The following is a 13942-nucleotide window of genomic DNA, read 5'->3' on the forward strand; positions in this document are numbered from 1 at the left end:
TTTAAATGGTCAGTGTTTTCTTTTATCTCAGGCTGTGATGTGCTTCAGACTGAATCTCCGATCTGCACCAGGAGGATGGGACAATCTCTGGGTGTTCTGGGCTTGCTTGAGCAGTGGCCTAAGAACTGCAAATAAGTAAACTACAACCTACAGGTTTTCACCTTCGGCTGTGTGTCTGTATGTGTGTTTTGATGGAGTCTTCTTGCCATGCATTTGCAAGTACAGTAGACACTTAAAAATAACAAACGGGGCCTCAACAAGTGGTACTATTCTCTGGCAAAACCAGCAAAATAACTTCGGATCCGGCAGGACTGCAACCCCCGCCTAGTGAGCCCTGCCCACAGCAACTAACTGGGGTGAGAGGGTTAAAGCCCTTTTTGCCCTATGGTCGAGGCATGTTTGATTATATACATCGCTGCAGGGCACAAGTCCTGAAAAAAAAGTAGGCGGGGACTAACCAAGCTCGGCAGTTTGCAAGTGACATCATGGTGCATGAGATCAAGGCGTGTGACATCGCACGTGGCATCACAAGAAATGACATCAAAACCCATGACCTCACAGGAAGTGACATCACAATAAGTGACATCAGATCTTAAGACCTCACACATATGTCTAGCAGGTCTACTATTTGTACATTTGAGTACATTACAATATTTAACAAATTAGATTGTGTGTGTCTAGTTTGTGCCAAAAAAGTAACAGAACTCCGACACAAAACCTGGGTGTAGGAAACTGGATTTCCGTTGCAGTTGTCCCCCCACTTTTTGCCTGGTATTTGATGCAAAATTGACTGAAGTGCACTGGGTTCCTGCTAACCAGGTCCCCAGTGCCAGTGTTCTTTCCCTAAGACTGTGCAATTGTACTCCAATTGGAAATACTTTTAGTACCCTCTGTAAGTCTAGTAAATGGTACCCCTGCCAGAGTTACTAAAAAGGGTCCCTAAGGGCTGCAGCACAAATTGGGCCACCCTAAAGGATCCCTCGCCAAGCTCATAATGCAAACTGCACTGCAGGCTGCTTGTCTTGGTGCAGACAAAAGTGAAAATAAAATGCGGCACACCGCCTATGTGCCATGCCTGCAAACCCTGCATGCAGTATAGGCCAGTCACCCCTACAGCAGGCCTTACCGCCCATACACGTCAACACGGAAGCCATCTTAAAAGCATGTGCTGAGATACTTGAAGCAGATCCTGAATGATATTGATCAAGCCTTTCGCACAACCATCCCCAGTGTCCTGCATACATAATGTTGGGTCTACCCAATCCCTTGACCTTCACCTTGCGATCAGTCAGGGGTAGGCAAATAGCTCTTGCTTTGAATGTTATGCAACAGGTCCTCTTGTCACGCTGGGTCACTAATGAGATCCCTGACCATTTAGCGTGGCTGAGAAGACTGTAGGTGGCGCCGGCCATGGAGCACTTGTCAATGATGCTAGATAACAGAGTGGATGAATTTCCAGAGTTATGGGCCCGTTCATTACAATACTATTGAAGGAACTCAGAGAAGTGACATGCCCAAAGTTTCTGCAAGTTCTGCTCTTGTTGTCCCCAAATAGCAGAGATGCAGCTTGTTTGCCACCTGCAACACTACACCCCAAGGAAGAGGTGTGGCGCCGCGGCCAGGGCGACTGACTCCGGAATCTGGGGATCACGGTTCGATCCCCAGCACCGGCGGCAGATTAGCCCAGCACCATGTGACTCTGGGCAATAGCTTGCTTAATCTTCCTGACGGCCCCCAGCGCCTAGAGACCCTTACGGGTGATTGTGCGCTTTACAAATGTGGATTTTTACTACACCCCAATACACCACACTGGGTCCTGGAGGATTGCCACCGAGGTGCAGAGGAGACATGGGAGGGGGGAGGGAAGGGGCTAGGGTCGTTTATTCGTACATTAATACTCTCTATTCACAGGGTTTGTATGTTAACCTCTTTGGGTCCTTTGCTGACTTCTATGTTGTTACTCCATATATATATAACTCTTCATAAGTAGACTCACCCGTCCAGCCCCAGGGTTGTAGGCATAAGGCTGTGTACTACTGTTTGCATGACAATCGCTGCCTGTCAATTGTTGTAGGCGTGAGCTGTGTAAAAGCCTTACTGATCCTATTAAAGAGAATTGTTCCATAAAAGCATCTGCTGGACACTGGAGAAAATGAGTTCCTCAGATACATTCATGCCATCTCTGAAAATTGAAATGTTTGGTATCAAACATCTCGTATGAATAAACCCACACTGATGCCAATGTTGGATTTAGTAATACATGCACTAAGAGGTGCCCCCTGAAAACCTACCAGCCACTGATGTACTGACTGGTTTTCGTCAGTCTGCCACCAGAGACAAGGTTCTGACCTCAAAGGGTGAGGGCCTTTCCTTCCAGGAGGCCAGAAATTAAGCCTGCTCATGTAGCCCCTCTCACAAGAAGACCTGCAGATTAACATTCCAGGGCAGTGGAGCTTCAAAGAGCCCACGGCCTTTTGGTATGCAAATCTGGCATCTCTCACAGGAAAGAAAGCCAACCCCCTTTGTCCTGAGCCATTTGTCACCTGGATGGTTGGACAAATTAGCTAATCCGATAGAATTGATCTCCCGCAGGCTAGTACCACCACTAAGGTAGGCTACCTGAAATTAACACAACTTTTCAGAGTTGGCCATCTATGTGATGGAAAACATAGGAAATCTGGGACAGGGTTATGCCCACTTCCGCACAGGAAGTGGTCATATAGGGCCCCCCCTGGGTCAGTAGCCCATTGGCTTCTACCCTACACTCCCCTAACACTGCTAAATACAGTATTTAGGGGAGCCCCTGGCACCAGAGAGTTACATCCTGTTGATCCCAAAAAAACCAGAAGAAATACAGAAGAAGCAAGTGACTTGGCACCAACCCTGCCCGCCTGTTCGCCTATTCTCAACAATTGCACCAAAGTCATCTCGCCCTGCAAGCTGCTGATCCCCTCAAGCCTAGGAGGATTGTCAGCACTTCTCCAAAGACTCAGGAACTCCTGTGGAACAAATGAGCTGTTCCTCTGCATCTTGCAGGTACCAATGACTGAGCTATGAGGCCTCAAGACCATGAACATTCAACATTGAAAAGCACCACTTCACCTGAGCTGCCTAGCTCAAGCTGAAGTGGGCCAACTGGGCCTGCGTGGTCCCCAGATTCTGCCAACCTACGAAGAGGAAGGACACTGAAGAGCCGCAAAAGCACAGACTGTGGAGGAAGCAACACACCCAGCACCAGCCCCGCCGACCTGTCTGCTGTTCCCATAGAAGTGCGCCAAAAGTCATCTAGTCCTGCAGCTGCTCTGCCCACAAAGCCTGCCTTCAACAGAGAACCAGGGACTTCCATAGAGCACTGGAGATGCCCCCCTGCATATGCAGGCACCCCAATAAAGACTGTGAGACTCCGGAACCGCTAAAACCTGACGCCGCAAAGTACCACTGCATCTGCACTCCCGAGCCGCAGCTGAAGTAAGCCAATGGTGCCAGCGTGGTCCCAGGAGCCTTCAGAGACAAATCCCGCCTTGGACTTGGTCACTGAGAATTTCTGGACACACCCGCAGACTGTTTGCAGGCCCCGACTACAGCGAGTGCTTCCGGTGAAGAAAAATCCGACACCTTAAGACACCTCTCTGCCCATTGTCACTGGCCCCTGGAGAAGAGGACCAAAGGTGTTCCGTGCCTCGCAAGAGTTGAGCCCCCCTATTGGTACAGTCCAAGTTTGCAGCCTCTTTTACCATGGACCAATCTCCATAGACTTAAATGGGGCACCCACCACTGTAATGCACCTCTGCACCCAGTGCCCCAGTGCTGCCAGAAGTGAACTGTTGGTGTTACATTAGACCTTGGCCATTACTCACCTAAAATCCAGAAAGTTCATCCCACAAGTCACTGTTGAGTGCCCAAATGCAACATGTTTTTCCTTCATAGGTTAGCATCACACCAAAGTGTTTCAATTACGATTTAAGGTAACAAAATCACCAGACGCTGAAAAACACACCTCTGCATCCAGTCGACCCAGTACCTCCCGAGGTGACCTATTAGTGCTGCCTTGGACCTTGCTCTCTACTCACCTTAAATCCCGGGGAAGGATTCCATAAGTCATTGTTAAGTAACCGGATGCAACGTATGTTTTCTCCAAAGCTTAGCATTACCGCAAAAGGCTTTAATCGCAATTTAAAGTGTCAAAAACCTGTTTTCTTCAAACATGCCATTTAAAAAAGTACTTACCTGATTTTGATGATCTTGGTGCCTAAGGTTATATGTAAATGCGTGTTATTTTTATAAATTGGTGTGGCTCTCCCTATTGAGTCGTGTGATCATTTATTGACTATTTTGTGTATTTGCAGATGTCTAATACTCCTCTCTGATAAGCCTAAGACTCCTCAACCACACTATTCCCTAGAAGAGCACCTTGGGATTGCTTGAGCAAGCCCTAGCCCACTCGTAAGGGAATACCTGAACTCTTTGCTCAGTATACCTCTTTTTGATATACTGTATAGAGAGTCAGCTTCCTACACTGCCCTCAACTTACACATTCATTTTTTTAAACTCTAGAGAAAAAAAGTTGGCAAAAAGGAGAAATGTGGTAGCAAATTTGTTCTGCTTAGTTGGTTTGCAAAGTCTGTATTTTAAAATATCTTGTGTGGTTAAGGCACATGCTGCAGAGATCTTTGTGTGCCCAGTAAATCTCAGGGAATAATGATTTGATTTGATTTGATTAAAGGATTTATAGAGCGCACGAATGCCCGGGGGCGTCTTGGCGCTGACATGACTGAGAATGTTGAGCGGGGGGCATCGGGTGAGTCGTGCAGGGATCTGGGCAGGCTACCCAGAGAAGAGCCAGGTCTTTATGTTTTTTCTAAAAGTTAGCAGAGATGAACTGTTTTTTATTTTTGCAGGGAGTTTATTCCAGGTTATCGCTGAGTGCAGCAAAGAACCCCCCCCCCACCCCATCTTAGTTGTTTGAAACGGGGGGTGCGGAGGAGGTTGGCGCTGCTAGATCTCAGCGTCCTAGCTGGAATCTAGGGTGCCATGTTTGTTTTCAAAGAAATGCGGCCCTGACCCATGCATGGATTGATATGCCAGGCATGCCAGCTTGAATTGGATTTGTTTCTCAACCGGTAGCCAGTGAAGATTTCTAAGCTTGGAAGCCACCGGCTCAAACTGGGGATGTTCAGTATCAACCGGGCCGCAGCGTTCTGCAACCGCTGGAGTTTTGCGAGAACCTGTTTTTGTAGGCCAGCGTATAAGGCGTTCCCGTAATCCATTTTGGAAAAGGCCAGCATGGTTACCAGTGTTTTACAAGCGTCAAGAGGGATGTAAGGCAGTAGTTTACGAATTAACTTCAGGGTGAACCAGACCGAAGAGGTGAGTTTGTTAATTTGGGGCTTAAACGTGAGTTTGGAATCGAACATGAATCCCAGGTTCCTTACACTGTCCACAGGTGAGGGGCAGTTGCCTAAGCCGTCCGGCCACCAATTGGGTGACCAGATCTTAGTGTCGGCTCCCAGCAGCATGACCTCAGATTTATCTCCGTTTAGTTTCAGGCAATTAGCTTGCATCCAGAGGCTGACCTGATACATACAGAGACGGAATTTACCTGGCGTCTCAGAGGTGTCATTAGATATGTCCACCACTATTTGTGTATCATCTGCGTAAGAAATAGGTAGGAAACCGTGATCCCTAATAATGTTTGCTAACGGGGCTGTGTAGACATTAAAGAGGGTGAGGCTTAGAGAGGAGCCCTGGGGAACCCCCCACGGGGATTTGAATGATTTTGAAGAAAAATCCCCAAGCTGCACCGTGAAGGATCTTTCTCCCAGAAAAGGGGCCATAAGTGTGGTCGCAGAAGCACACAGCCCTATTTCTTTAAGACGGGACAGGAGCAGCTCGTGGTTAACGGTGTCGAAGGCTGCCGACAGATCTAATAAAATTAAGGCAGCCTTCCCACCCCTGTCCAGAATCCTCCTAATCTCCTCCGCCGCTGTAATCAGGGCGGTTTCCGTCCCATGTTCTCCCCGAAACCCACGTTGTGAAATATCAAGAACCTGGGAGTCCCTGATAAATTTCGACAGTTGAGTGTTCAGGTGTTTTTCCCGAATTTTTGCCGGGAAAGGGATTCTCGAGATAGGCCTATAGTTGGCTGGGATCGAAGGGTCAAGGTTCAGTTTTTTGAGGAGTGGGAGGACAGAAGCGTCTTTCCAGGCCCTCGGAAAACAGGACGATTCAATAATCCTAGTGATGAGCCGCTGAAGTTGCTTACTGAGCTGTTCTGGGAACATGTGCAGGACTTTGGGAGGACACGGATCCAGGGGGCCCCCTGACTTTGTGGTTAGTATGTGTTGGTGCACCTGATTCACTGAAGGGGTGGAGAACTGAAATCCTGCCTTCACTGGCTCTGTGTGATTAATTATGACGCGCTGGTGTTCTCCCAGAGTCCGTGTGTCGTGATTAAGGATAGGGATAGAGTCGTATACGAGTTTAACTTTATCTGTGAAAAATTGACCCAATTTATTGCAAAGCCCTATGCTGCCTTCAATCTGCTTAGCCGTGGTTTTGTTAAGCTTTTTGACCGTGCCGAACAACTCTTTACTGGAGCTATTGGCCTCTTTAATTTTTTTAGTAAAGAAGGCCGATTTTTCTTCAGTAATAAATTTCTTGTAGGTGGCTTACTTACTTACAGTAAGTATGTTTCTCCCTGTCCTCATAGTTAACCCTCCATCTCCTTTCGGCCCGCCTACAGGTCTGCTTTTGCAGTCTAAGCCTCTCCGAGAACCAGCGCTCGGAAGTTTTCCTCCTTTTAGTGAGCTTTGTTTTAAGAGGTGCGACAGACAGCACAGCGGCTTTAATCCAGTTGTTTACTTGCTCGGTGGCAAGGTTGCTGTCTTGGGCAAGCCCTGAAATTGTCGCATCAAGGTGTGTGTGTGAAGTTTGGCAATATCAATTTTATCCCATTCTTGGAAGGCGAATTCTTTGCGCTGGGGGGCCCGGGCGGTGTTGGTTTGGTCGATCGTTAAAGTGAAAGGGACAACTTTATGGTCCGACCAGGGTACAGGGATGACGTCATTTATTATGATGTTGCGATTAGAGGAAAAAATCCCATCTAAGGTGTGGCCAGCGGATTGTGTTCCTTGATGAACCAGTTGGGACAAGCCACAGCCCGCCATAGTCTCTGAAATGAGTGCTGTATTAATATCAGTAATTATTTCGAGATGAATATTGAAATCTCCCAGGATAGTATAGTCAGCCCCTGTGATACTGGATTCAAGAGCAGGGCTTAGGGTTTGAGATAGGATGTTTCTGGCATTAGGCGGTCTATACAATAGCAGGCCATCAAATGTGTAGTTGTGTGTGATGCCGATTTTAGAAGGAAGGGACTTGCACTCCGGGGAGCATCGGGCCTCCAGACCCCGAACATGTAATCCCTCCTTGCTGATAATGGCTAAGCCTCCCCCTCGTTTCCCGATTCAGTCTGCTCAGAGAATGGAGTACCCACCAGGTACTGCTAAAGATAAATCTATCTCTGAGGATTTGTTTGCCCAAGTCTCTGTTATAAACAGCAGGTCGAGATCATAGGAGTCGATAAGGATGGCCACCTCTGTGTTATGTTTTACAAGGGACATTGCATTCACCAGAGCGACTTTTATCACTGTGAATTTATGCGTGTTGACCTGCTGGTGTTGCGCCTTATTAGTCCTGCAAGGTGCGTAGCTAAAGGACAGCGGGTAGTTTGGACAATGTTTAATTTCATCTATAGGGTTAAGCGTGTTGCAGGACGTACTAACCTGAAGTTTTAAAAGGTCAGTATCACTGTAAACCTTCCTGTTTGTATTCCTCCTGATTAGGGCAGGGGTTCTGGCCCTAGGCCCGTGCCAGGCGCGGACGGGCGCAGACGGGCTTGCGCTGCGCGCATCCGCTGCGTGTCCGTCTGATCATGGGTTTTATGGCCTTGGTGCCTGAACAACTAGCACGCTCACCCCGGGAATTGCCACCGTCCCGGAAGTGAGGCCGTACTGACCGCGCCCTCCCCCCCCTCCGTTCAATCGGCACTTGCCGTGACGGACCGGGGGGCATAGGCGAGCAGCAATACAATTTTAGAATTTAGCGCAATAAGTATAAAATGCTTTGTCCGTTTAAAAAAAAAACAATCAACGTGATTCAGGGTGTTTACCGGCAGCGAGCACACAGTCGCAGCGCTATGGCAGTCCCAAGTCAATTAGGCTCTGTGTCCGCGCTGACTGATCCTAAGTAGCCTTGGTGCCTCAACAACTAGCACGCTCACCCTTGGAATTGCCACCGTCCCGGAAGTGAGGCCGCGCTGACCACGCCCTCCGCCCCCTCTGTTCAATCGGCACTTGCCGTGACGGACCGGGGGGCATAGGCGAGCAGCAATACAAGATGTGCAGGTAATTTAAAACTTTAGCGCAATAAGTATAAAATGCTTTATCCGTTTTTAAAAAAAACAATCAGCGTGATTCAGGGTGTTTACCGGCAGCGAGCCCTCAGTCGCAGCGCTATGGCAGTCCCAAGTCAATTATAATAATGGTAACTCTGGAAATTAACGCGTTTGCTGTAGAGATCTGTCTTTTACCAGTAGAAGGGAGGGTTATTATATCTCATGCAAAGCTCATCATGTGACGCACAGACAACAGATTTTTATTTCATGTAGATAGGTAAGTGGGTTACTGCTTTTAACACAGGGATCCTTTTTTCTTACGTAACACATACTGTACATTGATTTACACATATATGATTTATTAAGAAAGTTTAATGTATAAGTGTGATGTAAAGCACTCTGACACCCTGCATTGGGATGAGTAGTGCTATAAAAGAAATACAACAAAATAGGGTAAATTGTTATCTGTGTACATACTAGGATAGACCAACACATCTGACATTCTTATGTTAAAAGTGTATGGATATCTTTTATTTAAGGAGACTGAACAAAGTCAAAAGCATGCCTCTCTCAAGAACTAGTGAAGTCATAAGCTGTCGTGTTCCCTGACCAAGGAAACACAGGAGACGGTAGGAGTTTCAATGACTTCTTTATTTGCTTCTTTGGTACACGCTGGTTGCCACTCATTGCCCCGACCTCTTGCTCCGAGGTCCTGCCCCTGACTGACCCCTGGTCCCCTCCCCTGACCGGATGTGGTGTCCGGTATTTTTGTCCCCACCCTGTACCTCATGGTCCTAGTGCCATTCCTAAGGCACGACATCTCCCCCTTTGTTGTGAACAAAAGAGAGAGAGAGAAAGAGAGAGAAAGAGAGAGAGAGAGAGAGAGAGAGAGAGAGAGAGAGAGAAAGAGAGAGAGAGAGAGAGAGAAAGAGAGAGAGAGAAAGAGAGAGAGAGAGAGAGAGAGAGAGATATAGAGATAGATATGCAAGAAGAGATCTATCCTCCCTTCAAGATATATATAGAGATAGATATGCGAGAAGAGATCTATCCTTCCTTCATATGCTTGTCCCCTTATTGTTTTTCTTTTACATCTCTGTAATCAGTCTCTTTGTCTTCTTGCACTCTCTTCTTGGTCGTTGTTCTCTGACGTCAGTTGGTGGTTCCGTTGGTGCAGTGTCTTCACTCTGTTCTTGCTTTAGTGTCTCTTCTTCCTTTATTTTTAGTTCTCTGAGGTGGGAGCTGTTCCGCGTGATGTGATACCTGCCCACTGATGCCGTGATCATAGGCCCCTTGACTTCAGTCACTCTCAGGGGTTCCTTTGCGAATGCGCTGTCTGACTTTTTTACTTGTCTCTGTCTTACTAGCACAGTGTCTCCTTCTTTGATTGTTGTTCCCGTCGCGTGTCTTCTCTGGTCCGCATACGCCTTCATTTTTGCTTTCTGTTCCTTGTCTCTTGTCGCGATGTCCTTGTGTTCTGTTTGCTCTGCCTCCTCTAGTTGTGGCAGTCTTGTTCTGCTTGAGCGCCCTAGTACCAGTTCTGCAGGGCATTTTCCCGTGGAACTGTGAGGTGTGTTGCGATAGTCCCTTAGCACCTGACAGAGGGCCTGCCCATTTGATATTTGCATCAGCTTTGCTCTTTGTATCGCCTTCTTGATTGTTCCCATGAACCGTTCTGCCATGCCGTTTGCCTGCGGCCATAGCGGCGTTATTCTACGGTGATTTATTCCCAGGTACGCCATGAACTTCTTGAATTCCTCGCCGGAGAATGGTGGACCATTGTCTGTCTTTAATGTCTGGGGTGAGCCCCACGCAGCGAACACATCATCTAGCACAGGCAGGGTCGCATTTGCTGACGTTGATGCTACTGGTCTCACTATTGGGAATCTTGAATATTCATCTATGACCACCAGCAGGTAACTTCCTGTTTCCAAAGGCCCATAGAAGTCCGCTGCCAGTTCTGTCCACACCGCTTTCAGTAGTGGAGACATTTGCAGTGGTTCGGGCTTTGATGACGGTCCTGTTATTTGACAGATGTGGCAGCGCATCACCATTTCTTCCACCATGTTGTCTAGTCCCGGAAACCATACTTTTTCCCGCAGCATCTTCTTTGTTGCTACAATTCCTCTGTGTGATTCATGTGCCAGCTCCACTGTCCTTTTTCTCAGTGTCCTGGGCATCACTATCCGTGTGCCTCTCAGCATTATTCCGTTTCCGCATTCCGATAGTTCTTCATTTACCCTTTTGAAAGCCAAAAGTTCTTCTTTGTCTACCCCTTTTTCCACATGGCTGTTGCTGTTCACATGTCTCCATCTTTGCTGCTTGGTGATCTTCATTGATTCCTGCATGGTGCGATCTCGTTTTGTCTCCTTCTGCAGTTCTTCCAATGTGATTGTTGTTGGGGTGCTGAGTTTCAGTGCAAAGTTGAGCTATTCTTCTGCCATCGTTGTTGCTTGTGATGCCTGTGGCAGAGGGTGCAGCGACACATAGTCAGCTGGGTTGTGCTCTTTTCCTGGCTTGTGAATAATCTTAAAGTTGTAGTCCATGAGCCGGATCCCCCATCGTTCTATCCTGGGCGGTATCTTTGCATTTGAGTTTCCATAAATTGTCGTGAGTGCCTGGTGGTCTGTTATTATTGTAAATGGCTTCCCGTAGATGAACATGGTAGTGTTCGCAGGCCCACACCACTGCCAGGCTTTTTTTTTCCGGTTGCGAATATACTTTTTCAACTTCTGACAAGCTCTTGCTTCCATACGCCACTATTTGCCTTGGGGAGTCCCTCCCTTGTTGATGCTGCGCCAGTATTGCTCCTAGTCCCACTGGGCTGGCGTCTACTGTTAACTCGGTGCATAGTCTCGGGTCAAAATAGGCCAGATGATCCACTGCTGTGACTGCTTGTCTTATTTCTTCGAATGCTTTGCTGCATTCGGCAGTCCACAGGAAGCTTTGTCCTTGTTTTGTCAGCTCTCTTAGTGGTGCACTTACAGTGGCAAAATCTCTGATGTATCTTGCGCAGTAGCTTGCTAGGCCAAGGAATGACCTTACTTCCGCTACATCCATTGGTTGTTTTACTTTTCCAGTGTTTCCACCTTGCTGTGATCCGGCCGCATTCCTTTCCTGGAGAAGATGTGGCCGAAGAAAACCAGTTCATTTCGCCCAGTTCGCACTTGTCTTCATTCAGTGTCAAACCAGACTGCTCCAGGTGTGAGCACACTTCTCTTAGAGCTTTGTCATGCTCTTCATCTGACTTGCCAAACACTAAAATGTCATCCCTGTAATTTAAACTGTTCTTTATTGGCCTTATTGTTTCTTGAAATATCTCTGCCGCTGATGAGATTCCAAAGCTCAAACGTTTGTACCTGAACAGACCTAGGTGGGTGGAGAACGTTGTGATGTACCGAGACTGAGGTACATCCAGTTCTAGTTGGTGGTATCCTTTGCATAGGTCCAGTTTGGAAAAACACCTTGTGCCTGTGAGACAGCTGATCATGTCGTCCAAGTGTGGTCCAGGATGTCATTCACGTTCAATGGCCTTGTTTAGTATCCTCATGTCTACACATATTCTTATCTTTGAGGTGTCTTTCTTTGGAACAGCCACAATTGGCGATACCCATGGCGTTGGTCCTTCCGCTGGTTCTATTATATCTTGTTTTAGCAATGCTTCTATCTCTTCGGCTACCTGTGGCTGCAGATGTATTGGCACTCTTCTGTGGTGCTGTGCGACTGGCCTCACTGTCTTGTCAATGTGTAGTGTTATTTGTCGGTCTTTCAGTTTTCCTAGCCCTCTTAGTAAAATGGGGTATTCCTTCAGAATGTTTTTCTTTTCTAACATGCTGTATGTCATTGCCATAAGACCCATCCCTTGAGCCGTGACGTTGCTCAGTAAACATGGTGCCGGCATGTCTCCTTTCAGTACATGTATCTCTTCAGTTGTTTTTTGATCTTTGTATGTCAGCTCTTCTTTGAATTTTCCCATGTTGGTTACTGGTCTTTTGGCCCCCCCATGTGAATACTCTGACTCGAGATGGTTTTAGAATCGGCTTTACTTCCATCTTGTCATATTCCGAGACGCACATAATGTTGCACGTTGCACCGCTGTCCAGGACAAATTCTGCTTCATGTGGCCCGACCTTGATGTTCACTGACTCTGTTTTCTTTATCTTTTTCTTGTCTATCAGGCATATTCTTTCATCATCATCTTCCTCATCTGTTTCTGACTCTGCGGTCATGAGGTACAGTCGTTCCGTTTTTTCTTCTACTTCCTCTTCTTCAGATTCTATTGATGAGCTTCTTGCCCCTGTCTCGACATGTCTGATGTGTCTGTTTGTCGGCATTCGTGCTCTTCTTGGCCTTCCCCGGTCATTTCTGAATTGTCTCCCTTGGCACACACTGGCATAGTGATCTCTTCCATTACACTTCCTGCAGGTCTGGCCAAAATCCGGGCATGGGCCTCTGTGCGGGAACTCTAGTCCGCACCTGTAGCAAGTCCCTTCTGTCTGTTTTTTCGCCGTCTGGTCATTTTTTTCTTTTCTCCAGCCTCCTGAGCAGTTGTTTGTCATTCGCTGAATCTGTTCGGTGCCGCGTCCTTTGCCATGTTCCATTTCGTTTGCATGTGCTGCCGCCCGGGCTTCAGCCCTCCCTAGTGCCAGAATGTTTTCTAGTGAGATCGGTTCCTTTAGGATCCTTGTGCGAAAATCGATGTCACGACAGCCTTCGATGATGCGCAATCTTATTGCCTGTTCATTGTCAAATTTGTCAAAAGCGCAATGAGTCACCAGCTTCCGCAATCTGGTTGCGAAGTCATCCAGAGACTCTTCTGCTTGTTGGAATGCAATCATGAAGGTGTATCGTTCAAAATCAACGTTTCTCTGCGGATCAAATGTATCCGTCAAACACTTCTTTAGTTGGTCATAGGTGGCAATCTCTTCTTTCGGCAGAGTTACCATTAGGTCCTCCACTTCATCTCCCACTAAGTTTACAAATAAACCTCTCATCTTTGCTTTGGTTACATCCGTGGCTTCCGTATAATTTTTAAATCGTCTTATCCACTTTTCCCATCTAATTCCTGTTTGTGGTTCAGAAAGGCTGAATGGTAGCGGTCTTCTGTATTGTGCACTTGGTTTTGGGTCTGTAATTTCTTCTTTCTTCCTTCTTTTATGGCTTGTCTTTCTTTTCTATCTTCTTTTTCTTTAATTTTCCCAGTAATTTCTTTTGCGTTCCTTTGTTTTTGTCTTATTATTCCTTTAATTCCTTTATTTTTTTTGATTATTTCTTTACTTTGCCTGTGCTTGTTTCTTCTTTCCCCTTGAAATCGGCGTTTTTTAACTATTTTCGTGGCTTTACTGACCTCAAAATGGCCGCCCGAGTTTCCTGCTTGCTGTTTGGCTCCTGTGCCTGACTTCAAAATGGCCGCCGAGAGTCTCGCGAGACTTCACAGCCCATCGTGGTGTTGCCTGACCTCAAAATGGCCGCCCGCGCGATGCTGCTCGCTGATTGACCCTCACGCCTGACCTCAAAATGGCCGCCGAGACTCTCGCGTGAGCTCGGGCC

This window comes from Lissotriton helveticus, chromosome 7 (assembly GCF_964261635.1).
Source record: "Lissotriton helveticus chromosome 7, aLisHel1.1, whole genome shotgun sequence".
NCBI classification, from domain to species: Eukaryota; Metazoa; Chordata; class Amphibia; order Caudata; family Salamandridae; genus Lissotriton; species Lissotriton helveticus.